The sequence below is a fragment of the Mustela erminea genome, chromosome 9, assembly GCF_009829155.1.
Source record: "Mustela erminea isolate mMusErm1 chromosome 9, mMusErm1.Pri, whole genome shotgun sequence".
Taxonomy (NCBI): domain Eukaryota; kingdom Metazoa; phylum Chordata; class Mammalia; order Carnivora; family Mustelidae; genus Mustela; species Mustela erminea.
The window spans coordinates 89206742-89231882 of NC_045622.1; the positions used below are offsets into that span (position 1 = coordinate 89206742).

The window sequence follows — 25141 nt, forward strand, 5'->3', positions numbered from 1 at the left end:
TCCTTTGTTTTTGGAGTCCTCTGCTGGATTTTCTGCATTCAGACAGCCAGTGGGAACAAGGCAGCATAAAGGAGCTGAGGAACTTTTAGATGCATGATCTAGAAGTGAAATATATATCACTTCGGCTCACATTCCACTGATGACAGCTCAGTCACCAGGACGCTTGTAACTGGAAGAAAGGGTAGGAAATTAGGTCTAGCTCTGTATCCAGTGTCAAAGATGTGGTGAGCTTATTGGTGCCTCTGCCACAAGGTTTAATTCTCTATGGTGAAAAGAAGAGGCAATAAACAAGGTATGAATTCAGGAATACAGATCTGGATTTACAGTGGGGTTACCTCCCCAATAATCTCATCATAAATTGAAAGTATTATAAGTCAGAATATCTTAAGTAAATATTATAAGTCAAAAATGAATTCAATATACCTAACCTACCAAACATTATAGCTTGGGCTTGCCCTCCATAAATGTGTACGGAACACATACTTTAGCCCCCAGTTGGGCAAAACCACCTAACACAGTCTATTTTATAATCAACTGTCAAGTATCTCATGTGATTTATTGAACACTGCTAAAAATAAAAAGCAGAATAGTTGTAACTGTATTGTTGTTTACCCTGGTGATCTCATAGCTGGTTACAAGCTGAGGCCTGCTGCCACTCCCAGCATCAGGAGAGAGGATCATACGTTGTATCACTAGCCTGGGAAAATATCAAAAATTCAAAGTTAGAAGTATGATTTCTAGTGAATGCATGTCCCTTTTGCACCATCTTAAAGTCAAAAATCTTAATTTGAACTGTCATGAGTCAGGGAACTTCTGTAAAAAAGATTACAATGTTGGGTGCCTCAGTGACTCAGTGAGTTAAGCCTCTGCCCTCACTCAGGTCATGATCCCAGGGTCCTGGGATTGAGCCGTGCATTGCATCGCATCGGGCTCTCTGCTCAGCTTCCCCCTCTCTCTCTACCTGCGTCTCTCCCTACTTGTGATCTCTCTCTGTGTGTTAAATAAATAAATTAAATCTTTTTAAAAAATCTTTATTAAAAAAAAGATTACAATGTTTATGAAAACTACTACCTTAATAAATCATGCCCAAGTCCACAGTGTTGTCAATATGTATAAATATATATATTTTTCTACAGGATAATTAGAATCCATGTTTTAACAAAGGTCCACATTGATTCATAGGCAAATTAAACTTTGAGAGGCACTGCTCTATAAAATATGTCTCACTTGAAAAATTTACAATATACCATAGTATTAAAAAAAAACAAGTTTGAGAATTTGCGCTGCAAAGAAACTTGCTAACTTTTATTATTATTGTTAATAATCTGAATATTCCAATTGAACTTGGTTGTGATCACTTCTTAACAAAACACTCATTAATATCCCATAGGAAGCTAGTTTTCTATGAAACTCAGGTAGGGACATGGATTTAGATGCACAAAATGGGGGTGCCTGGTTGGATCAGTGGATTTACCCTCTCTCTTCTGCTCAGGTCATGATCTCCAGGTCCTCATGTCAAGCCCCACATCAGGCTCCCCTGCCTGACTCTCTGCCTACTTCTGATCTCTCTCTGTGAAATAAATAAATAATGTCTTAAAAAAAAAAATGTCCAAAATGGGGAAGTACTAAACTCAGAAGTTTAGGTGTTAATTTTTACCTGGTGTCTCTACCATAAGCCCCCTCTGATTTGGAAGATTCATTCCTATATTCCCAGTTAGGTAGCCTGATTCTGACGTGAAGAATTTTAGTTTTTCATTCATTCATTTATTCATTCATTCATTCTGCATACTATTTTTCAGACATTTACCAAGGTCTGTGAAACCAAGAATGATCCAAGATTTCAGCAGAGGAGGAGGACAAATAAAGTAGAATGTAGACATAAAAAAATTTACAAGGGGTAGATACATCCATTTGAATAGACTATAAGTGAATTTGCCTTAAAATGAACCCTAGTGTGTTGCAAACTCTGCAAACTCTATCAAAACATTGTAATGTTAGTATTAGCCTATTGAACACTGAGGTCCTCACTGATACACTACAGTAGGTCTGAGTTCTATTTTATTTAAAACATATCACTTTCTCCTTTGTTACAGAAGGCTGATAAAAAAAGAGAGATTAGGGGCCCCTGGATGGCTCAGTGGGTAAAGTGTCTGCCTTTGGCTCAGGTCATGATCCCAGTGTCCTGGGATGGACACTTGCATTTGGCTCCCTGCTCAATGGGGAGTCTGCTTCTCCATCTCCCTCTGCCCACCCCCATGCTCTTTCTCTGTCAAATAAATAAATACAAAATAATAAGATTTTTTACAAAGAGAGAGAATTAGCCTGCACTGATAGTTTTCCTTATATTTCTTCCACTAAAATTTTTTATCATTATTTCTCTCCTCTCCTACCCTTTGCCTATACAGTAGCTTCCCATTCCTTTTTAAATTTCTATTTATTTTTTAATTAACATATGTATTATTTGTTTCAGGGGTATATGTCTGTGATACATCAGTCTTACACAATTCATAACACTCACCATAACACATCCCCAATGTCCATTATCCAGCCACCTCATCCCTCCTACCCCCTTCCCTCCAGCAATCCTCAGTTTGTTTCCTGAGATGAAGAGTCTCTTATGGTTTGTCTCCCTCTGTGGTTTCATCTTGTTTCATTTTTCCCCCTCCCTTCGCCAATGATTCTCTATCTTGTTTCTCAAATTCCTCATATTAGTGAGATCATATGATAATTGTCTTTCTCTGATTGACTTATTTCGCTTAGCATAATATCCTCATTTCATCCATATTGTTGCAAATGGCAAGGTTTTGTGTTTTTTTGAAGGCTGCATAATATTCCATTGTGTATACGTATATATTTATATATCTATCTATAAATAGATACATAAATAGATGATAGGTATACCACATTTTTATCCATTCATCTGTTGATGGACATCTAGGCTCTTTCCACGTATTTTCTTAAACTTACCTGTATTTTATTATGTTGGTAGTATTGCAAGTAATATTTGATACTTTTGTAAAGGACATCAACTTTTCTTTTTCTATTTCAGCTTCATCATGACAATTGCTCACCACAGATAAATAATATTGATTTTTTAAATGTTGACTTTGCATCCTGAAGGGGTAAGTACACATTTTAGTTCTTAGAAGATTTTTGTAGTTTCATTGTTAGTTCTGCATAAACAATGTTACCAACTATAAATTTAAAAAGGTTGTATTTTTCCCCCAATTTGTATACATTTTATCTATTATTACAATGCTAGGACCTCCTGTAAATTGTAAAGAGAAAAAGTTTGCCACTTTAAGCCAAAGTTCATTCATTTATTTATACTATATGCTCTACTTCTTTTTTCTTCTTTTGTGCTTAATTAGCGCTTTTTTTTGGCCATTAATTAATACTTATTTTCTCTTACTTCTGGGATTCCAATTACATTTATTTTAGTCCCATTGATATTGGCTCACAGGTCCTTGATATTCAGTTTAATTTTTTGTGGTGTGTATTTCACTTTAAATAATTTTTCCTGCTATATATTCAAGTTCACTAATCTTTTCTTGTGCTATTTCTAGTCAGTTGTTTAATCTCACTTGGCTTATTTTTTATCTTAAATATGTATTGTACATCTCTAGATATTCTGTTTGCGTCTGTTTTAATAATTCCACCTAACTCCTCACTGTGTTCACATTTTATTAATCATTTAGAATATGCTTGTGTAGTATAATTTTAATATCCATATTTCATAGTTGTATAATTGCTACAGGGGGTTTAATGATTCCCAGATGTGTATAAGTACTGAAATTTATTCAACTTGTAGCTCTTCTGCAACTGTTATTCCTTGACATTTTTTTCTTATCCAACTTGTGTCTGTTCTGACACACATATATATTGATTTTCAATCAAGGATTCCTCTCTAAAATAGTCTATTTGTCTTGTTCTCCCTGACCTATCTATGTAACCTTATCTTAATGAATCTTCTGGTCTCTGCTTGGCTTCCTCCTGTTTTGCTGAAGCTGGAAAATGCTTCCAGGCAGTAAACTAGAGAAATCATATGGTTTACCTTATTTGTTGATTTCCCTTTGAGATTGTTGTTTTGCATTGGCTGTTGTCCAGTATCCCAAAACACCTGTTTCATATACTTTGTTCAATTTTCTGTTTGTTAGAACAAGAGGGTACTTATCATTACAGATGATCTTTCATGAATAGAAATGGAAATTCCCCTCACTCTATTTTAAATGCAAAATATTGGTAAGATGAAATTGGTGTATACTTTACCAATGTATTTCTAATTCATATGACACATATTAAATGCATCTAATAAAACCAAATAATATACCATAATGTGCTTAAAATATTGAAATAGAAATAAAATGAAGCAAAACACTCTTGAGTTACCAGAAATAATTGTAAATGTTCTTGATACTAACCCTACTAACCCTATTTCTACTGCTAACCATTGGCTAGATTTTATTTTTGAATACCAAATACTCTGATTCTTTTTTGATGTGAACCTAAGGGAAGATTATAATGTTTAACCCTGAATAACTCAACATCATCTGTGAGATGGAGATGACTAGGGAAATGTGGGCAGAGAGGCCATGTGCTGCTTCTGGATAAGGGCTTTGTTATATTCCATTCCTTCTCTTCAGCATATTCCATGTAGGAGTTGCTCTGTTAGATGGGATCCCAACTAAAGATGATATGGAGTAGATTACAGCTAACCCAAGAGGAGTGTGTTACTCAAAGAGGAAATAAGCTTTAGTTGTTTTGCACCACTCACATTTTGTGACCCTTAGTTACTTCAACATAAGTTAGCTGATTTTAACTGATGAATCATGCAGTTTGGTCAACCTAATAAGATCTTAATCTCAAATTCATCAATTATAAATTTTAAATAATACCTACAGTATATTGCATAAAGTATTATTGTGAAAATTTAGTTCATGTGTAGATTCAAGAACAATTGCTAATTAAGGACAGTGCATAAATATAAAGAACTCATCCTAAGCCATATTTAGTTCTTAAATATACCATTTTAATCTATGCTGTTATCTTTATGAGAATATAAGTTTAATTTTAAAAGTTCTTGCTCTTTAATGGACTCTAATTTCTGCCTAGTAAGTTCCTTAAATTTTTACGAGACCAGTGCTCTAACCCCTGAGCTACGGAGCCCCGCTAGTTCCTTAAATTTTTAAAGCAATCTTTTCTTTCAAAATTTTAGCTCCAAATACCTATCATCTGTCAACCAACCATAAAATACACTGAATGATTAAGTATTCATTATATACTTTTTATTTGTCTACTTTATTTACTAAAATTTTCTGTGCCACTTCAAAAACTGTCAACCCTATTTAAAAAAAAAAAAAGATTGTTCTGTTCTTTGATGTTTTATTCTCTGGCAATCTTATACTGCAAAATAAATTCAAATTTAATTATTCCCTGAAAAGAAATAAAATTTAATTCACTTTAACCCTCCAGTACATTTTGTAACCCACACAAGCCTTTTGCTTCCCTTTTTTAAAAATATTTTTTTCTTGTGCTTTTGATCCCAATCTCCTTTAGAGAGACAGTGATGATCCTTCTAGGTAAATTACTATATTCCAAAGTCACATTTTCTAGCTATAATACAAAGATTCCCTTAAGTAATAGAAACCACTAACATGACTTTTTTGACAAGAGAGATAAATACGAAGTGTTGGTAAGACATTTATTTCATCGTCCCAGTTCCTTATTTTTGATCTCCAGTATCTTTTATCATACCATCATACACATGTCAGTTCTTTACACATTCTTGGAGCTTTAAAGAAAAGGAAGACATTTTTCACTTTATGTTCAAATCTATTCAACTTTTATTTAGGCATTTTCTTGTGTTCTATCTAATCATACTTTCTGAAATAAAAGGGGCTTATGCTGAAACAGTGTTATGGACTGAACATAAGAAAACACTTTTAGGGGCACCTGGGTGGCTCAGTCACTCAGTTGGCTAAGCATCTGCCTTCAGCTCAGGTCAAGATCCCAGGGTCCGGGGATCGAGTCCCGCATAGGTCTCCCTGCTTAGTGAGGGGTCTGCTTCTCCCTCTGCCTGCAGCTCCCCTGCTTGTGCTCCCTCTGTCTCTCTCTCTGACAAACAAATGAAATCTTAAAAAAAAAAAAAAGCCAATACTTTTAGAACTATGTTCTTTGGATTAATATCTTATATAGGCTCTTAAGTAGAAACATTTACTGTAAGACGTTTTAGAAGATTCAGCATACCACCAGGCTTCCTGATTCCCCAGATAGGGGGTATAGTATGTAGTCGTTTCTGAAATCGTTTGACTATGGTAGAAATCTTGCAGAATGTCACTCTCTGGATCTTCTTTCACAAACAAAGGAATAGAGCAATGAAATTGTGTTTCTTAAAGAAGATAGCTCTTGTTTACCATCCAGCAAACTAGGTTCTTTCTCACCTGGGAGTACCATCCTCTTTAACAGAGATTGTTACCTCAGGAGTGAAGTGTGATTAGACCTGACATTTGAAGATCCAGTAAGATTTATAAAATATTCACTGTCTCAACTCTAACAAACCATTCAAAAGTGATATCCCTGCAGCTTGCTCTGAATTAAGCTGTTTCATCCGCACTTGTCACACAATGAAAAAGAAATCACCCCTTTTGCTTCAAAAAGTATTTACCTGCGATAGTGGTGTTTATTTCATTTTTCAGAAAGAGTCATGTTTTCTTAAATCTTCATTTGAAAATCTACCATCAGGCCAAAGTCTGTCTTTTCAATGGTTAAGTGCAGTTTTCTTTCTGTATGCAAACCTGGCATCTAGGATTTTCTTCTTATTATTCACATCAGATAAACAAAAATCCCATCAGTATATAACTTCTGCCTAAAATATCTCTGGCTTATCGAGCAATTGAGATAAATGAGTTTCATTCTCTGTCTTCTGAGTCAGGTGGGTGGACATTTATAATATTGTTCTTCCTTTCAGACACAATTTATTAAGGAGGCACACCCAAATCAGAACAAAAAACATAATAGTAAAGTTTTTCTGACTATTTCTTTTATCTTTTCCTTGGTTTATGTTATAAGCCAATGTAATAATACTGGTTTTAACTTTGGGAATTGAAGGTGTCTGATATAAAATATTTATTTGTTATCTTTTTGCCTTGACAAAGCCAACATTTAATAGCTTTCTTGAAAGTGAGTGCAACATCAAAGCCCATGTGTTTTTCTCAAATTCATCTTTATTCTGGCATTGTTAGGCATTTCCTAGCCTTTCCGCAACCACAAATGTTAGATTTTTTTTTCTTTTTTGTAGTCACATCACTGTCTTCTCCATCCTCCCAGTCTTGTGTGGTTTGCACTCTTTGTCAAAATATTAGCAAAGAAAAATTGCTAAACTTCCACAGGAAGTGGAAGTCTAAGTTCTGGCTCATATTAGATTACATTATTTTGACCTCTTGCCACCAACAGCAGTTTCTTTTGTAATTTGCTTGACATAAAAAAACACAAATAAATAAAAAATTAAAAAAAAAAAAAGGAAAGGAAAGGAAAATGTAGGGGAGACTGATTCCTGGTCCAAACTAGGCATTTGATACTAACTAGTGAAGAACTTGTAAAAAGAATAGGGAGCACTTATCCCTCCTTTACTCCATGCTTTACTGGGTATATTGTTGTCTATTCCAGAATGAGTCAAAAGTAATCCAAGATAAGCACTCCATTTTTAAAGTTCATTTTCCTTCCTTTATTTTATTTATTGCTAATTTCTCCTTTGCATAAAACACAGCAATTCTCCAAAAGTTGTTTTTCTGTTATATGCCAAGCAATGCACCAGTCACCCTGCCCCATCATTGATATTCTGAGCATCCAATTTTACAGAATGGCAAATTCGGACCCAGAGAAGTCACAGGACTTCTTTAACCTCAGTGAATGGATCAGTATCCGGTTTTTTACACTGGAAAATATATTATTTCCACTTAATCATTCTATCTCTTCATAAAAGAGAAAGTAATGTCTTTGGCACTTGTTCTTCATGACTTATCTGCTAAGAAACGCTATGTTTGCAATGGAAGATCTTCTTATCAGTCTAAAATTACTGAGTCAAATAACCCATTTGGCTGTGCTGGGATTACTAATCATTTGGTTCTTTGTGTGTGAAAACATAAACTGGTCCAACCCAAGCTGAATGAAGACTGACTGAGACATCTGCGAAACACGTACTGTCAGGGAACAGTCCAATGCCATGGATTTGTGTTTTATTTGAGGCAAGTTATGCTCAGGAACTGAGGTGATCTTTGCCAACCATTTATTTAACACAGGCTCACTGCAGGAATTATAATTTATAAAAATAATATTTCACACACCAATCACATACAGGATCATATCTCTTAATAAGCTAATAAAGAAGTAGCATATGCCAAAACAATGTTTCCCCAAACAAAGGGGAAATGAAAAAAATAAAGTCCAAATTTAGCTGAGGTGTACATTTCTAGGAGCTCATATTCAGAAACATTGGCTTGGCCAATCAAGAGCTGATGTCCACAGTGTTCAACCCAAAGCAAAAGTCCCTTATTCTTAGAGCACAGTGCTAGGGGAACGGAGGTGCTGTTATTAGCAGGCAAGATGATCTAAGAACCCTACCTTTACATGGAGGGTCACACTGTGGTTTTCATTACTCTTGGCACAGTTGGCTTGCACAGCAGGAGTTAATGCCCAAGGTCATCAGAGAGTATTTAGATCAGCAAAGGGTAGCCTTGTACAGACCAAACACTCTTGGTTAGTCCTCACAAATTCTTGATATTTAAGTTTAAATATCTAAGGGCACCCGGGTTGCTCTATAGGTTGACCTTCTGACTTCAGCTCAGGTCATGATTTCAGGATCTGGGATAGAGCCCAGCGTTGGGCTCCAAGCTCAACAGGAGTCTACTACTCCCTCTCCCTATGCCCCCAACCTCTCAAATAAATAAATAAAATCTTTAAAAAATTAAAAAATAAGTTTAAATTTCCATTACTTAATAGCCATTCTTCCCTATGTTTATTGATAAATTCCCAGTGATGACTGTCATCAGTTGAACTCAGTGCTTATTGACAAAAACAAATGTCAGTGACAACATCCTGACACAGCTTCCTGAGTAAAATAATTCACTCCTAGATCAAAATAACTGTACGTGAAATACAAGTAAATCAAAACAACCTCATGTAGATCAAAATAACCTTACTTCAATCATAAACAAGTGTATTTGAAATCATAACACAAGCAATATAGAAACCATGGGGTAATATCCCATATTTTTGTTTTGCTATTTTTGGGCTTTGACTATTGTCTTACTAAATCTTACACAGATAAAGTGATAGAATTAAAAAAAAGAGAGAGAGAGAGGAAATTATCAGTAGGTGTCAAAGCCTAGAGCAGGCCATGCATATCTAACATTTCTTTTTTTATACACAAGAAAACTATTTATGTGGTTGGGAACGAATCATCTCTCAGTGGCCCCACCTCAGAGTACCATCACATTAAGGATTAGGGTCTCAACATCTGAATTTCTGGGCACAATTCAGACCACAGTAACATCAGAGACAGCCAGACAGAAAGAGATAGATAGATAGATAGATGGATACAGGGAAGAAGGAGAGGGCAGAGAGGTTGAAAGAAGGAAAGGGAGAGATTTATTTTAAGGAATTGATTTAAGTGTTGTGGAGAGATTGCTGAATCCAACATCTGCAGGTAGCAGCGGGCTGGAGACCCAGGAGAAAACTGTTTTGGAGGCCTGAGTCCTAAGGTACATGGGAGTCTGAATTCCCTCTTGAAAATAGCATCTTTTTCTTTTATTTCTTTTTCTTTTTTTCTTTGAAAGCCTTTCACTGACTGTATAAGCCCATTGCATTATGGAGAGTGATTTTCTTTACTCATAGTCTACCTATTAAAATACTAATCTCATCCAAAAAACTCTTTACAACATCTAGAATAGTATTTGACCAAACATCTGGACACTGAGGCCTAGCTAATCTGACTGATAAAATTAACCACCACCAAGTTCCACAGAGCCAGGAACAAGGCAAGGATTCCATTGTATCCACTATAATTTAACACCATATTGTTTATTAATCAATGTGATCATCTAAGAGAAAAAATAGAGATGCACATTAACAATTTAAAAATAAATAAGACTATCTCTATTTACCTATCATAAATATGTATATCTGGAAAAGTCAAAAATATAAATGATAAAAGTAAGGTAAATAATATAGGCATTCTGTAAGGCAGAAGGACATAAAATTAATACACAATATACTTGTTTATACAAACAAGTATATATTGAATTGGATGAAATTTGAAGTACAAATGTGTAAAAATATTTGGTAATAGACTCAATATGAGATGTACAAAAACATAGGATGAAACATTAAAATGCAGCATAACTTAGCCTAGCATTTCTTAAATAAGACCCAGAATAGTAAGCAACAAGAATTAACCTTGTAGTAGTATTTATCATCTCTAAAAAAGAAAAATATTATATGAGTCAAAAAAGAAAGAAAGAAAAACTCTGGGATGCATGGATGTCTCATATTCTTGAGTGTCTGACTCTTGATTTCAGCTCAGGTCATGATATCAGGGTTCTGGGATTGAGCCCCACATTGAGCTCTGTGTTCAGAGTGAATCTACTCGAGAATTCTCCCTCTCTCTCTCCCTTGGCCTCTCCCACCATTAGTATGTGCAGTCTCTCTCTCAAATAAATAAATCTTTTTAAAAAAATCCTTTTGACAAAATAAATAAATTACCTATGAATAGCATAGTCATATTATTTTATTATCTAATTGGGAAAATATTAACAGTAAAATTTCATGCCACTAATAATTATGGTATTAAGCAGGCATAAAACAGAATGTGTCACGGCTTGACTTTTTAAAATAATTCAAGTTAGTATCACCCTCCCTGCACCAGACTGAAACAGAAAGATGAACAAAAAGACTATGTGAGTCAGGGATTTTATATCAAAGAAAATTAACCTTCAAGTAAAAAGGCTACTGACAAATCAATTTTAAAATAGAAGAGCTTGGGGAATATCATTCTCATGAGTCATTGTTAATGAAACTACCAGAGGACAAATTTCAAGTTAACAAAATATGACAGAGAAAACCTTTTTTAAAAAGTACTAGGGATAAACAATGGATCTATTTGAAGGTAAATCTAAGACACCAAATAATGTCTGTGAGGTGACAAGATAGAACATGAATGTTATGTGGTCTAAAATGGAGGAATAATATAACTTACAAATACAAGAAGATGAGAGAGAGATGGTGGGAAGTAGAATAGTTCACAAATCATCTCCTCTAATAACTGAAAATTAAGGATATTTTAAGCTGAAAGTTAAAAGCTCTAGGAAAATCTGAATATTAGTAGAAAGGTGAAACCTAAGATAAATAATGATATTTTAAATAAATGGGTAGGGGAGGAATTAGAAAAGGAGAAAAAAAAAACATAAAAGTAATTATATTTGGATACATGGTAGGGAAAACATAAATTGTAAGTTATCTGAGGAAAAGGTGAGGAGAATGTTTTGCTATATTAAGTGCAAAACTAAATAATTGGTAAAGTAGAAAGGATTAGAGAAAATACAGTGCTATATGTTACTTTAAGAATTGTGAGCTTTAAGAGATTGATACTAAGCAGAAATCATAGAGAGAGGATGTGGCAGAGTGCCCTCAAGAACTTGAAGATGCTTAGTTAGGGATGTTGGTAGGGGAACAGCACTTCACTGACACAAAGTCATTTATGAGGACCAGTGAATCCTCCCCTTAAGATATCAGATATTTTTGGAGAAAGGTCTGTTGTTGTGAAGTAAGGCAGAGGGTTTCCAAGACATCCAAAATTAAATTATGATTCCAAATTTGATCCCATGTGTATTCTATGAGCCAACAGATTTGTATATTTAGAAGTATTTCAGTTATGTATCTAATGTTAAATATATATTACACATAAACATATATTCATAATATATATACCCATATATGTGTATAGTTATATAATTATACATGCATAGGACATATTCAAGGTCATCATATATTAATTGAAGAGCAGGTTCAGTCTATTTCTAGAAAGTTGTATTTCTGTACTTTATGTATTTATTTATCATATAATAAAGTTGCTATTAGGTTTAATTTAAAAGCTACTGATTTGAGATTGAATCCTGAAATTCCACTGTGTGACATTAGTAAATGACTATGGATCTTAGGGCCTCAGTTTCTTTGCTACACTTAGGTACTAATAATATGGATAATGTTGATAGTTACTTCAGCATGAAAATTAACTGAAATCATATATAGAAAACTAAGAAGCAAAAATGCTTGACACATTGTTGGTGTTCACTATCTGGATGTTTAATTAATGTACGTACAATTAAATGTTAACATACTGAAGATAAAAAGTATTGCTTTAAATGTATTTTGGCTTCTTTCACCTAGAACACTTATTTCCTTGGCCTGGATCCTATAATTTAAGGCATTCTGCAACCCACTGGCAACTTACCAAACCTTATTCATGAAATAAATAATTGTCCTCTGTAGATTCAACCTTTTTTGATTTTAAAAAAAAAAAAAAAAAAAGTCTTATTGTGTTCTCTTTTTTTGCACATCTCCTGTCAAAAACATGATTTTGTTTTACTCTGTTTAGTCAGGTGTGGAAATATGAGTAACAGTTTTAGCAACTTTGGCCTTACTTTCTCACTCTTTCACTGTTTCGGTTTCAATCATGTTACCTAGTGACAGCTGTTGGGTTATAGTTGCTGGATGGTTTCCCATCATGAAATGCCTTCTTAGAAGCCCAAGCTGAAATGCTCTCAGCTGGGTTGATTATGAAAATTGTACAATTTTGACAAGATTATAAGCAGCATACTTTTGTCTAAAGCAAATGTGTGCGTGAAATATCTGGTTTGGCCAGTCAGTTCTACCTTAGAAAACCTACTAGCTAAATGATAATCAGTAAAAGAGGAAAGGCAAGAAGTCAACCTCATCTTATTAATAATAAAATAGATGAAATTTAATATGAAGCCAATTTTATTAACAACTATAATTTAACTATAATATTTGGAAAGAGTAATGCAATTATGATATTTAATGTAATGAGGACATAGTAAACAGTCATTAGATTGCTGTTGGAGAATGCAAATTCATGAACTCTTTATGGAAAACAAAATAGCAATGTGTAACAATATGTATCAATACACTTTTACATAATTATATCTTTAATCCAGAATTTCCCCTTTTATGACTGTGTTCTATGAAAAACATTGCACATAAATAGACAAGTACCTTCCTATAAGATTTTTTTTTATTTTATATTTATCAAATGTAAGAAATTAAAATACAAAAATTGGGGAAAATTTAAATATATATATGTCTGCACTTCTAGCTTTCAACAAGTACTTTATATTAGATTCACCCTGCTCCCTGTAAAAAATATGAACTTTGGGGAAAAAAATCAAACAAACAAATTGTTTGAAGGCACTGGAAAACACACAAAAGCAGACAAACACGACAAGTAAAACAGCTCTTAAAATGAGGTAAACACAGGAGGTGAGATCAACATTCATCTTACTTTTCCCTGAAGAACTCTGCCGTCTACAAGTCTAAAGAGAAATAGAGCTCAAGAAAAAAGTGGCAAACTTAATGGACTGAGGACTGAGAGGTCATACTTTCCACATGGAAGAAAATGTTAGGAGATTAATGGAAACTCTAAAATAATGTATAAAATAAAAATTCCAAACCTGGGGGCACCTGACTGGCTCAGTCAGTAGAACATATGAATCTTGATCTTGGGGTCATGTATTTTGAGCCCCAAGTTGGGGATAGAGTTTACTTTAAAAAAAAAAATAAACTTGGGGCACCTGAGCAACTCATTCAGTTAAGTGCCTGGTTCTTGAGTTGGGCTCAGGCCATGATCTCAGAGTCATAAGATCGAGCCCCAAGTCAGGCTCGGTGCTAAGCCTGGAACCTGCTTAAGATTCTCTCTCCCTCACCCTCCAACCCTCTCGTCCCTCCCACCCCCCCCCCACTCAGGCTCTCTTTCTCTTAAAAAAAAATTTAAAAAATAAAAAGATTAAAAGAATTCAACTTCTTTCAAAGGAATTCTAAACCTAAAAGTACAATAGTCAAAAATTTCAATGGATGGACTAATAGATGATTGGACAATGCAGAATAAAAGGTCTGTGAACTCAGGAACAGGGCAATAGAAATTAAACTGATTTACAAATTTTAGATTTGAAATACTGAGAACTCCAACAACCTGGTCATGGCATTAAGCCATTTAACATATGTCTGAATGAAATACTGGATGATATTAAAAAAAAATAGGACAGTCAACATTAAAGAAACAATGCCTGATAATTTTGTATATTCCACAGAATATTAAATATAAATATTAAATATTAAATCCAAAGATTGAAGAGGCTCAGTGAACATTATTAATTAGGATTCATACAGAGAAATCCATAGCTAGACACATGATAGTCAAAATGTTGAAATACAAAGATAGTGTACCAGAGTAAAATGGTATTCTTCACATAGGGAAACAATGATAAAATACTGGCATGGGAGTGAAAAATATTTGTCAAAATTCTTGACTTAAGGAGTTTTGAAGATAGACCATGTACTTAATATATGTGTAAACCTTAGTAAGATGATTTCCAGGTAGAATGTTGAAAGTGTCAAGGACAGGACATTCTGGTTAAAAAAGAAAATGAGTTCTCGTTTCATTCTTCCTATCTAATCTTCTTCCTGCTCTTGGAAATTTGGGGGCCTGGTAGCATTTTTTAAATTTGAAAGGCTTCAGTCCCCTCTCATCCATGCGAATGCTTTGCTACTATGACACTCTTAAAAATATGGAGTTTCTACTTATCAAATAATAGTTTACCCCTTTTAACAAAAACTGTCCCTGCAGTTCTCTTGAGACAAGCTTATATCTCTATGTTAGCAAAATAGGCTTCTGTGAGACTTCCTTTAAGATTTTTAGAAGAAAGAGAGAGAGAGAGAGAGAGCGCACGTGCATGCGCATGTGTGTGTATGAGTGCATGCCTACAACACATTGCGTTAAGTCCTTAGGGTTCTTAACAAAGACTCATCTCCTGTGCTTCATTTGATCTTTGGCATTAAGCCTCTTTTCATTTTGAAACATTATGTGAACTATTAGTGTTGATTTGTAACACTTGGTAGTTTAGAACCCTTTATCACTTGGACCCTTTGTTCCTTTGAGAAAGAAATGTATTTAGGAACCAATATCTAGGTGTTGGCTTTGCTCCTCGCTGCTGAGAGGTTGGTGTTTTGAGATGTTCTCAGCAGATAGAGCTGAGATGAGCTGGCCAAAGAAGGGAGAGGATGAATCATGAATGCAATAATGATGTTAACAATGGTATTTGGATTAAATGTAATGGGGAGTCAGTAAAGAATTTTCAATAGAGTAGTAGACTGGTCTAATTTGTAGTTTAGGAAAATTACCCGGCAATACTGTCATGGGCATGTAGAATGCACACAAGGTTATCAATTATTTAAATATCACTATAATGAAAACAGGTTTTCTTGTGCTAAGTTCCACATGTTTGCCATGTGTACCTATTCAAGAGTCATAGTTTATATAAATTTAAGTTTCCTAATATGACTAAATCTTTAAATATATTATTCTTTAGGAGCAAACAGAAAATAATGATATGGTGTACGTTTCTAATCTCTTTAGAAACAGAGGCTTGGGGTAAGTCACATACAAACACACATAGACACGCACGTACACGCACATTAATTTTGTATTTGAGGAGTTGTGATTTGCCCTCCATGCAAAATCGCAAACTGGATGGCTATATTCAAGAAACTGGTATCCACTCAAGGAATGCTGAAGGAATAGTCTTCAGGGACTTGGTGGCCCATTGACTGAGTTGCTTGTTCATATTTGCCTACAGAATCAGTTGCTGAATGTTGAAAAGCTAATGTAGTAAATCACAGCTACTTTTCTACGTTTTTATGATTGTTCGTCTTCCCTAAATTATATTAGAGGCAATAAAAATTGATTCTAAGTAAAGTCATTATCCTTTTAAATGAGAGTTACATAGCTCAGGCATTAAGATATTCACAAGACAAAGCAATTTTTTAAAATGGTTCGTTTTTTTCTAAATAAAGCTGAAAGAGAAATTGCATTTAGCCTCAAAACTGGAATAAGCTAACATCTTCCTAGAAGTGAGTAAATACATGGGATAAATGGAATTTATCTTTTTATAATAATATTTGCTAATTATTGAATACTTGTAAAAATAAATATTTGATGCTTCTAAAAATAGCAAGAAAAAAAAACTAATTTGTACTTACCAATTCAAGAAATGGAATGATGCAATTTACCTACAGAAAAAAAATGACTGTTCTGATTTATATGTATTGTCCATAGATAATAAATCTTATATCAATACTCATTCAAGAAACAAAGGATTCCAGTGTTGCACACATGATTCTAAAGTGGGCTTCTTTCCTAATCCTGAACATAGAATCTACAATCTTTTATAATTGGCTGCAGCCAAACCTGCCCATCTGTCCAAATTTTGCCAAGAATGGAGAATATATATATCTTCCAAATAGAGACACTATTTTTATCTTCCAAGGCTATTTGCTATGCAAACATCCTTGAAAAGATCAGCCAAAACAAAAGGCTGTCAGTGCCTGTGATCACAGGACATACAGAAATGTGAGTGACACGTGCTATATTGTCTCTCAGTATATAAGAAGTACCCATGAAGTGGTAATTAATGGTTTCTCTCTAATATCAAGCATGAAGTTCATTTATGGAAATCCACTGAGATAACAAGTATGCTGAAACATTATAGGTTGTTTTGTTATTGTCATTTAAGGTTGAGATCATTAACCCTATTTAAAACATAGCCAAACACTGTATAAAATTAATTTTAAATTAAACAACAAAGCTTAGGGGTGCCTGGGTAGTGCAGTCAGTTAAATATTGGTTTCAGCTCAGGTCTTGATCTTGTGGGTCATGAGATCGAGCCCTATATGGGACTCTGCACTCTGGGGAATCTGCTTGAAGATTCCCCTCTCTGTCTGCCCCTCCCACTTCCATGCTCTCTCTCTCTCTCTCTCTCTGTCTCCTTCTCTCAAATAAATAAGTCTTTCAAAAATTAATAAACATTTTTCTCTTTTTCTGAATGTGTTTTCTTTAAAAAAACAAAACCAAACCAGGTACTTTTGTTGACAGATAGTTAAACCCAAGATCTATCTTAACTCTGAAGATCTTTGAGCATAACCTGGAAATGACAGAATTAAGGCGTACACCATTAAGGTGTACCCATTGTGTATGGGTAAGAAAATACAAAAATTAAAGCAAAGTTGCAAAGATTTCTGAAATAACCTTTCTTTATTCAGGTAAAATTACTAAATGGTTAGCCCAAAGAACTCTACTTATATTATTTTTTTTTATTTTTTTTTTTTAAGATTTTATTTATTTACTTGACAGAGAGCGATCACAAGTAGACAGAGAGGCAGGCAGAGAGAGAGAGGAAGGGAAGCAGGCTCCCCGCCGAGCAGAGAGCCCGATGTGGGACTCGATCCCAGGACCCTGAGATCATGACCTGAGCCGAAGGCAGCGGCTTAACCCACTGAGCCACCCAGGCACCCATCTACTTATATTATTTTAACTGCATTGTCAGAAGGCAGGAGACATAAACCTATCTCTATCAAACTCAAACTTGTTAAAATAATCTCAGTTACTCAATCTAAATGCTCAGAATTTGGGGTTTCAATAAAACAAGAATGAGACAATTCCTTTCTCAACATATATTCATTATTATATTTAAGCCCCCTTTTTTTCTCTGATTAAATCACCCTGCCCTATCAATGGATTTATTCAAGTCAGTTATCTGGCTACTCAGTCCTGGGGGCTGTCCTTTCACAGACCCATTCTTTATGCCCATACAATCAGTTATGAAGCAAAAATTTCAGCTTATGAACCATAGTTTGCTAGATATTTTGAGAGGGTTTTGAGTGCTGTCTCTGAGTGGATCACCCTAAAGATGATACAGTATCTATTAATGACATAAAAGCAAAAGAAGTGGTAGAAATGGTTGATGTTATCATATCCTTTTTTGTGATATCTCCACAAGGAAAAGTAAGGAGATTGGAAATGCAGAAAGTCTTGGTTTTGGTTCGAACTTCTGCTGGTGGCTTTAGTTGGATAGGTCTCCTAAGTTCTTAAGAAGAAGAGTTTGTAATAAGTTATGTGTTTTAGTCACCTTTAACTGCTATATCAAAATACCATAAACTGGCTGACTTATACACAACACTTTTTTTCTCACATTTGTGGAGGCTGGGAAGTACATGATCAAGGCGCTGGTCGGCTTAGTTTCTGGTGGATCCTGTTTCCTGGTTCCTGGACAGCTGTTTTATCATGGAGTCCTCACTAGGCAGAAAGTGATATGGAGCGCTTTAGAGTCTCTATTATAAAGGCGCTAATTTCATTTGAGTGTTCCATCTTCAGATATAATCACCTCCCAAAGGCTCCACCTCCAGAGAGCATTACACTGGGGATTAGAGTTCACCATAGGAATTGGTAGGGAACACAAACATTCAGTCCACAGTGTTAACATTTACTGACATATTCTTACTTGTTAGAATACATGGTTTATCCTCTGCATTCTGTAACTATTTCAGGATTTGAGCTGAATAGAACTGATGCAAAGTCAAAGAACTTTACTATAGGTACCCATAGTCCCTGATCTCCTGTTGGGTAAATGATTATGATTATCTAACATGACATGCCTTAAAAATAACTTAAGTTATGATTTTGGGGTATATGTTATGTATGTGTATGTGTGAGTAAAGCCTAGATTTATTGGTTAACATACATGATACCTTAATCAGGAATCTATAGAGGTAATTAAGAGAAAAATCAAATATTATAAATAAAAATATATATAAAAATTGCATGTCATTATTCACTAAGCAATGAATTTAAAAAATTTTAATGAATTAGAAATAAGATGAGATACCACTGTATGCCAATTATAATGGCTAAAATTAAAAGATTGGTCATACAGAATATTGGTAACATGTGGGGCAAATGGATCTTGTCTTGATTATGTATGGGAATGAAAAATGGAACAACCACTTTGTTAAACTGCCAGTTTCATAAAAATTTATGATATACTTTCCATAAGCAAATCATTTCAATCCTAGGTATTTGCTCAAGAAATAGAAACATTTGTCCAAACACAGAACTTATATGAATGTCAATATCAATTGTATTTGTGATAGCAAAAACTGGAAACTATACTGATGTCCATCAACAAGTAAATGTTTTACACAAAATATGATATATCCATATAATCAAATACTTTTGGACAATAAGCAAAAAAAAAAAGTTGCTAATATATGCACCATGATATTTGATTATCAAAATCGTTAAGTTGATGGAAGAAATAAGATAGTCCCAAACACACATATGCACACAATTAGAGAATAAACGTATAATTTTATTTATAACAAATTTAAACTGTCATGGTTTAAAGTAGGTTCATAGTTGCTTAAAGACCAAGGGTGGAGTGAAAGCTGGATTATAAAGAGACACAGAAATATTAGAATTGACAGACATTTTGTATTGGCAGTAGTGATTTCCTAGGTGTATATAACTGTCAAAATATATAGAATTGTATAATTTAAAAAGATGCAAATTACTTTGCGTAAACTTCTGTATATTTTAAAAAGCACATCCATATAAACCATAGGGTTTGCTAATTAGCTTGCTTAGGATAATTAGAAGTATTTTTCATTGCTAGAATGGTTATTGAGGATATATAAGACAAACATTCCCTGTACCCAAAGAATTTTCAACAATTAAGAGTTTTGGGGGTGCCTGGATGCCTCAGTTGGTTGTGTACAACTTTTGATTTCAGCTCAGGTCATGATCTCAGGGTCATGAGATTGAGTCCCGTGCCAGGCTCTGAGCTCAGCAGGGAGTCTGCTGGAGATTCTCACTCTTCCTCTGCAATCTCCTTCATTCTCTCTCTAAAAATAAATAAATAAATCTTTAGGAAACAGCAACAACAACAACAAGAATTCTGAATGTGCACAGAAAGGGCAGGGAAAGTCCAAGTAGGAATCTTGGGGAAGTGAAGACTGGAGAGAAACCTAATTCTGAGGTGTGTATTTGAAAGAAACTCAATAAGTGTATGGAAATGTTATGGGAGGGTTTGAGAGTGATATTCTAGGCTGAATAAAGGTAAAGAAGTATAAGGAGATGAGAAAGGAGTATAGAGTTTTGGGGGATTGTATTGTATTGTAAGTTTCATTACAAGGAGTAAAGCAATACCAGAAAGACTCTTGGGGGTATGTGTTATTACAGTGGACATTTTGCATTTTGGAAAGTGCCATTGGGGAATTTTGGCTTTCAGAAATTTCCTGTCATGTCCCAACATCCTGTAACAATAGGAAAAAAATACATACATTATAGTTAGTATTACTTTACATGAAACAAAAAAGAAACAAAAAGGAAAACTCTATATAAACTAAAAACTAGAACAAGTCCTTAATGTAGCCTCACTTTGGGGCAGAAAGATCTTCCTTGTAAATAATGCCAACTCTAAAGCCTTAAATAAAAGGAATTAAAATTGGCTACATTAGAATAAATATTTTTATGGCAGAAGATACCAGGCAAGTAGATGGCATAGAATTTTTGCTTCCTGTTATGATGGTGATGAGAATTATATAGATATCCTTCTACTGTAAGCACCTATAAAACGGTAAGGCAATTGTTTTCAGGGTGGAACCACAGTTAACAATGAAATGCGATGCTTGAGCAAAATGAAATTCATACTTACATTGGACTTTCGCCTAGTGGTACTTTCTAAGTAACAACATAAGGAAGTAGAGTCTAAAAGGAAAGAGTGTTCTTGCTGAACCAAAGTGGGGCATATGGAAGTTTGGGCCGCTATGGTGGATAGTGTTTGTGAGGTAATATACAAGGGAAGAATGAGCTATAGGGTAAAAGTACCAGAGATCTGAGTGTAGGTCACCTACAAAACTTATCTAAGTGTGTAGTTGCATATACCAGAGGAAGACTCTGAAAGGCTAAGTAAAGAGCGGGTGTCCTCAAGAGAAATATAGATTACCAAGTCTTGGGAACTTTGGTAATCTACCTTAAAAGGAGTATAAAGATCCCATTGTGATCCCTGGGTTTGTAATTGGTTATCCAGAGATGACATAACCTTGGAGTATAGGTTACATCCTAGAATAAGAACATTATGAGAATAAATTTTACATAACACACTGTGAAGCCAAATTTGACAAGATCAAGAAAACTTGTAGGCAGTAATTTAGATGCCTGCCAGAATAAAACACAATACTCCTTAAAGGAAGATGATGTGTTTTGGGCTCCTTGTAACTATCTTCCACAATATCCAGCACTTTATAACCACACACAACAAAACATTAGACTTGTACTTAAAATCAAAGGAAAGGGAGGCATTCAATGGAAACTGAGTGTAATATGTTACAGATATTTCAGGTGTGGGCAAGACTTAGGTATTAAAAATGTAATTGTATCTTGGAGATATTGTGGGTTTGGTTCCAGACCACCACAATAATACAAATAAGCCAGTCAAATGAATTTTTTGGTTTTCCTTTGCCAGTACAAGATCTCACCTTGGTGTTGATGGCTGTTTACTGATCGGGATGTGGTTACTGAAGGCTGGAGTGGTTATGGCAATTTTTTTTTAAATTTTTTTTTTATAAACATATATTTTTATCCCCAGGGGTACAGGTCTGTGAATCACCAGGTTTACATACTTCACAGCACTCACCAAAGCACATACCCTCCCCAATGTCCATAATCCCACCCCCTTCTCCCAAACCCCCTCCCCCCAGCAACCCTCAGTTTGTTTTGTGAGATTAAGAGTCACTTATGGTTTGTCTCCCTCCCATTCCCATCTTGTTTCATTTATTCTTCTCCTACCCACTTAAGCCCCCATGTTGCATCACCACTAATGTAACACTGAAGAATGTTGCATTGATTGACTCATCCTTTCTGAATGATTTCTCTGTAGCATTCAGTGCTGTTTGATAGCATTCTACACAGTAGAACTTCTTCACAATCCGAGTCAGTACTCAAATTCTATTGATCTTTTATCAACCGAGTTTATGTAGTATTCTAAATTCTTTGTTGTCATTTCAACAATCTTCGCAATGTCTTTATCTGGAATAAATTTCACCTCCAGAAACCACATTCTTGCTCATTTATAAGAAGTGAATCTTCATCTGTTGAACTTTTATCACAAGTGTATCACATATTCAGGTACTACTTTAAATTCTAGTTCTCTTGCCATTTCTACCCCATCTGCAATTACTTCCTCCACTGAGTCTTGAACCAACCCCTCATAATTATCCTTGATGGTTGCAATCAACTTCTTCCAATCTCCTGTTCATGTGGCACTTCTGACCACTCTTCATGAATCACAAGTCGTTTTACTGACATATAGAATGGTGAACTCTTCCCAGATTTACACTTTACTTTGCTCAGATCCTTTAAAAGAATCAGTATCTACAGAAGCTATAACCTTTCTAAATGTATTTCTTATATAATAATATGTCAATGTTGAAAATGCTCTTTAATCTGTGGGCTGAAGAATGGATGTTGTATTTGTAGACATGTAAACAACATTAATTTCATTGGACATATCCATCAGAGCTCTTGACTGACCAGGTGCATTGTCAATGAGCAGTGATATTTTGCAAAAAAAATTTTTTTCTTTGCTGTTTTTTGTTTGTTTGCTTGTTTGCTTGTTTTCTCAGCAGTAGGTCTCAGCAGTGGGCTTAAAATATTTCATAAACCTTGTTTACTACAAACCATGACAGCAATGTGCTTCCATACAGGCTTTGTTGTTCCATTTATAGAGCATGGGCAGAGTAGATGTAATATAATTCTTGAGAGTCCCAGAGTTTCTAGAATGGTCAGTGAGCACTGGACTCAACTGAAGTCACCAGCTACATATCCCCTAACAGGAGAATTAGCCCCTTCTTTCAAGTTTTGAAATCAAGTACTGATTTCTCCTCTCTAGCTATGAAAGTCCTGGATGGCATCTTCTTCTAACAGAAAGCTATTTCATCTATGTTGAAAATCTGTTGTTTGGTATAGCCATCTTCATTAATTATCTTAATTTTACAAAAAGATAACAATGTTTTATGTAATAATAGAAACAAGGTATTGGGTGATTATAGCACATGGATGAGGGGAATGAATGACAGCTTTGCCAAAGGAGATGGGAAGAAAAATTTTAGAATACTATCATAAGGTTTCTGTACTACATTTGAAGCAATACATAGGAAAGTGTTGCCAAATTAGTTAAAATATGTAATGTATATTGTAGGCTTACCACTAAAATTATTTTTAAAGAAATGTAATTTAAACTTCTGCCTATCTCCCCACACTTACTCCCTCTGGACCAGGAGTACCATGCTCTAATCCCAATCTACTCAACTAGGTTGAAACCCAGCTGGTGCCAAAATGCCAGCTTACCACTCTTCTCTCATGATCCCTGACACCAGACTCATTGGAAATATGGCACTTTTGCCTAACACAGGTCCATTCAAAGGACCTGGCCCTAGAGAAAAAAAAGATACAGATATTGAAGGTGAGGCCATCTATTACTTCAAGGCCAATGTCTTCTTCAAAAATTATGAGATTAAGAATGAAGCTGATAGAGCCTTGATATATAAAACTCTACATTTCTGAGTGCCTAAAGAAACTCCAAAAGTACAATTTCAGAAGGCAAAGTGAGAAATATGTGTATATGTGGGGAATCACTAATTGTCCCATTCCTGGAGAGCCTGGTTTTCCACTAAACCTGCAAACAAGATAAGGTGATGAGGGCCTACTTAACAGCAGGTGAGACAAGAGACTGGATTGACTTTCTGAGAAATTTTTTCACCCTGAGAGTGATAAACCTAGCAAAATGCTGGGCTTTCTTTACGAAAAGACAGTTCATGAGCAAGAGGGCCTTAGGACCTGGACAGTAAAAGGAGCCTGTGCAGACAATGTTTCCACAGCCATAGACAACATTTTACAGCAGGATGAATGCAATTATTTGTCTTTATTTGATAAAGTTTTGTACAGAAGAGAGCATGTCTTCACTTAAAGAATTCTTGATCAAGATTTGGGTTGGGGGTGCACCTGGGTGGCTCAGTGGGTTAAAGCCACTGCCTTCAGCTCAGGTCATGATCCCAGGGTCCTGGGATCGAGACCCACATTGGGCTCTCTGCTCAGCGGGAAGCCTGCTTCCCTTCCTCTCTTTGTGCCTGCCCCTCTGCCTACTTGTGATCTCTGTCTGTCAAATAAAAATAAATAAATAAATAATAAAAAATAAATAAATAAAAATCTTTAAAAAAAAAGGAATTTGGGTTGGGGAGGGAAGAATGGGTTGTCAAAGTGTGATTTTAAATTTTCCACAGTTTGAAGCTAGTGCTTAATAATTACATAATAATAAAGAAATTTCTAACATTGAACAAAAAGAAATATAACTTGTACTTTAAGGGGGAGATAAAATGATCAAAATATTCAACTAAAAACAGATAAAGACAGGAGAAAAGGAATAACAAAATTATAAAAAACACAAAATCAATGAGTATAAAACATTATAAACGTCCAAATATATCAATACTCAATTTAAATGTGACTTGACTAAAAACACCAATTAAAAGACAGGAATCATCAGAGTAGGTTAGAAAATAGTTTCCAACTCTATTTAGTCTATAAGAAACACCTTTTAAATATATAGACTGACCTCGATTAAAAGTAAGGAGATAGAAGAAGACATATCATGCCACAGGTAGTAATAGTAAAGAATAATAATAACATCTGGAATAGCCTTTTTAATTTCAGACAATACAGATTTGAGATCAGGAAAGGTTGTCAGGGATAAAGAAGGGCATTGTGTAATGATAAAGGAGTCAGTTCTCCAAGATAACACAGAAATCTTCCATGTATCTACCTAACAAGAAAGCACCAAACCACAGGAGGCAAAAACTGATAGACCTGAAAGGAAATATAGACAAATCTACTATTATAGAGACACAAAATCCACTCTGTTATTAATTAATATATCATGTAGTCAGAAAATTGATAAAGATATAA

General features: G+C 34.8%; 1 long non-coding RNA gene and 1 pseudogene across 1 annotated transcript; one reads left to right on the top strand and one right to left on the bottom strand.

Moving 5' to 3' along the window:
* Positions 1-613: 613 nt before the first annotated feature.
* Positions 614-20898, bottom strand: LOC116598077. The gene is made up of 4 exons (XR_004288945.1): positions 20835-20898; positions 18315-18418; positions 16327-16356; positions 614-697 (listed from the first exon to the last, which is right to left on the bottom strand). It is a non-coding gene; the product is annotated as an uncharacterized LOC116598077 (long non-coding RNA).
* Positions 20899-23515: 2617 nt separating this feature from the next.
* LOC116600372 lies at positions 23516-24027 on the top strand (annotated as a pseudogene).
* Positions 24028-25141: the final 1114 nt, after the last annotated feature.